The sequence below is a fragment of the Eucalyptus grandis genome, chromosome 5 (genome assembly GCF_016545825.1).
Source record: "Eucalyptus grandis isolate ANBG69807.140 chromosome 5, ASM1654582v1, whole genome shotgun sequence".
NCBI lineage: Eukaryota > Viridiplantae > Streptophyta > Magnoliopsida > Myrtales > Myrtaceae > Eucalyptus > Eucalyptus grandis.
The window spans coordinates 22,460,020-22,463,872 of record NC_052616.1 but is presented as its reverse complement, the minus strand read 5'-3'; positions in this window follow the sequence as shown (position 1 = coordinate 22,463,872).

Here is a 3,853-nt window from a genome sequence, read left to right as displayed (position 1 = left end):
TCAAGTGCAACCCATGGAATAATGTTCCCTTAAGATAGCGTAAAAGCCTTTTTACAGCTGTCCAATGGGTTGTGGTCGGCTTATGCATGAATTGAGATAGCTTGTTTACTGCAAAACCAAGATCCAAGCGAGTGATGTTGAGGTATTGAAGTGCGCCAATGAGGCTTCGAAATTCTGTAGCATTGGCTGGTGATTCTTTGTCATGAACCGAAAGAGATTGACCCGTGGCTAATGGTGTCGCTACCTCTTTTGCATCTCCCATTTTGAAGCGCTTAAGTAGCTCTCTTATGTATTTATGTTGAGAAAGAAGTAAGCCAGTCTTTGTAGGAATGACTTCAATTCCCAAAAAGAAATGCAGTGGCCCTAAGTTTTTAATTGAGAACCAATTAGAGAGAGTGTTGATGAAATCCGAAACAAAATTTTGGTCACTTCCTGTGATAATGAGATCATCCACGTACACTAAAAAATATGCTTGAACACCACCATGAGAGTAAATGAACAATGAACTATCATTCTTTGAATTGACAAATGAATTTGTGAGAAGGAATGAACTTAGCTCATTATACCAAGCCCGCGGAGTCTACTTTAACCCATATATGGCTTTGCGAAGTTTGCAAATATGTGTTGGTTTTTCTGCGTCCTTAAAGCCAAGCATTTGTGACATGTAAACCTCATCCTGAAGAGTGCCTTGGAGGAAGGCATTGTTGACGACCATTTGTCTCAATGTCCATCCACGCATTAAAGCCAATGATAAAACCACCCGAATAGTATTTGGTTTGATGACTGGGCTAAATGGATCGGTGTAATCAAGGCCCGGTTGTTGGTGAAAACCTTTGGCCACAAGATGTGCCTTGTACCTCTCAATACTACCATCACATGTCTTTTTATCCGATAAACCCATTTGCAACCTACAACATTCAAAGATGGATCAAAAGGTATTAGTTCCCAAGTCCCGTTACGAATAAGGGCATTGATCTCAGCCGACATTGCTTCACGCCATTGAGGATCGCACATAGCTTGTATAATTCCCGTTGGTTCTATAGTCGGTGGAAGTGGGTGTTTGGTGATGATGTGGTTGAGTTGTTTGTGCTTGAAAATATTATTTTGGGATCTGGTGGTCATTTTGTGAGTTCTTGAAGGTGGATTTTTGGGGGTTGATGTTTGGTTATTATTGATAGTGGCAATTGGGTTTTCAAGAGGTGGCATTTGTTGGGATTGATGTGAGGGTTGGGAAGTTGATGAGAATGCAACACGGGATGGAATGTTGCCTCGAGGGGGCACCTGTGCAAATGGTCCAATGTTTGGCACTAAAACTGGAAGTGAAACATTAGGTGGAGGAGATGAACTTTGAGAGGTTGACAAGACACTTTTAGTATTGAGAAGTGTTTGGTACGGAATGTGTTTTCTTCAAACACAACATGACGTGAGATATAAAGACGGTTATTTTGTAGATCAAAACATTTATACGCACTTTGTGACAATGAATACCCTAAAAATATACATTGTCGAGAGCGGGACATAAGTTTATTTGAGTTGTATGGACATAATCACGGATAGCAAAGACAACCAAATGTGCGAAGTTTTTTATAATTGGGATCCATTTGGAATAATGTTTGAAATGGTGAATGCATATTTAGAATGGGTGTTGGCAAACAATTAATGAGGTATGTAACAATTTGAAATGCATATGACCAAAAAGAATGTGGTAAATTTGCTTTGTGTAATAGGGCAAGTCCGGTTTCAACTATATGTCGGTGTTTTCTTTTTGTAGTTCCATTGTGTTCCGGTGTGTGTGGTGGTGTAGTTAGATGGGAAATTCCATGTTTTGCAAGAAAAGGTTTTAAGTTTTGAAATTCTCCACCACCATCCGAGTATAAATTTCGAATAGAGAAAAAAAATTGTTTTTCAACCAATCTTTTGAACTATTCAAAAATTTGAGTAACATCTTATTGTTTTTTCTTATAGGATAAAGCCAAGTGTATTTCGTATAGTGGTCAACAAATATAAGATAGTAACGGAAACCATCAATTGAAACAGTTGACACAGGACCCAAAAAAAAAAAAAAAAAATATCAAGTGAAAATGACTTACAAGAGTTGATACCCCAAATGGAAGTTTGTGACTCTTATTGCACCGATACACATCACAGGATAACTTAGAGTCTACGATTGACTTAGAAGACAAACGAGTTGGAAAATTGTTAAGAACATGACTTAGAATACGAAATGAAGGATGACCTAGTCGATTATGCCAAACCATCGGTTTTGTCCGCTCACTGACAAAGGCTATGAATTTTGGATGAGTGTTTGTGAGAGGCATCCGATACACACCATTGCTAAGCCCTCCTCGAAGTAACGTCACTCCTGTGCGAAGGTCCTTCACCAAAAAATAATTGGCAAAAAATTCGATAGATGAATGGTTATTACAACAAAATTGTGAGACGGAAATCAGGTCTTTTGTACTATCACGTGCACATAAAACATTGGTTAATTTAAAGGATTGGTTTGGATAGGATAAATTAGTAGAACCAACGTGATTGATACGCAAACCTGTGCCATCACCAATGACAATCTCATCGGGGCCTTCGTACTCGAAGTGAGTGGTGAGGTTGTTGAGATTGCTTGTGACGTGATGTGATGCTCCTGAGTCTAGTAGCTAGCCATTTTCGTGGGCAGAAGTCCAGCACAAGTGCCATAACTTGGCACGCCGGGACACTTAAGTGCCATAACTTCAAAACGGTACACTTAAGTGCCACTTTTTTTTTTTTCGAGTGGGACACTTAAGTGCCACCTCCGGCGACCCTTGCCGGAAATCCTACGTGGCAATATTTTATTATTATTTTTTGCCTACGTAGCTCGCCGGAGAGCTGAGTCGGCTCTCACTCACCAGAAACGACGTCGTGTGCATAATAAAAGCCCTTAATCTTCCAAAAATGACGTCGTGTCCCCAAATGCCCCAAATCTAAAACCCTAAATTGGCCAAAATCCCTATTGAAGTGCTCGGAATTGAAGTCTCGAACCCTAATTTTCATTTGCCCAAAATTCCTTCGTCGAATCTTGGAAATGGAGAGCGGGGACTCGCAGCAGCGCCTCAATTTCCTCTCACCGAAGCGAAGGAGAAGGCCAGCGTTTCTGTTTTTGTGGGTTACTGAGTCCAAGAAGAACATTGTGGACTCAAATCAATCCTGGGAGAAGATTTTATGGATGCGCCCGATATAAAGAAGTGTCGAAGTGCAAATACTTCAAATGGATCGATGAGAAGTTCTCGGCCGAGCCACGAGAGGTGATATTGGATCTACTTCATAAAAGACAGCAATCTCCATCTGTGTTCGTGGACGACTTGGACGATGTTGACTCAATGCAAGCTCAAGTGTCTTCAATTAAACTTTTGAAGAATGAAGTCTCAATGCACGCTCAAGCATCTTCAACTAAACCTTTCAAGAATGAAGTTCCAATGATGAAAATTGAACGAAAGTGTTACCAATCGTGTATTATGGTGTTGTTTTGTTGTCTATTGTACTTTATGATGAAATGTAAAGTATTTGAAAATGAGAAAAAGTTTCTCCGACTGCCATAGTTAAAAATGGTGTTGTTCTGGATTAAACGTTGGGTTTTTTCTTTTTGAAAGATGCGAAGAAGTTTGTGTTGTGGAACAAGATCATTGTTGCTTTGTTGTTGTTTGTGCTGTCGTATGGACTTGCCATAAGTTTACCATCATCTTCTCTGTTTTGATGCAGAATCATCTTCTCTGTTTTGATGCAGACCAACATATACACAAGACAAACATGAGTGATTACTCGAGTGCCATAAGTTGTATTTAGTAATCACGTAAGTGCTAGTCGCGATGAAAAATGA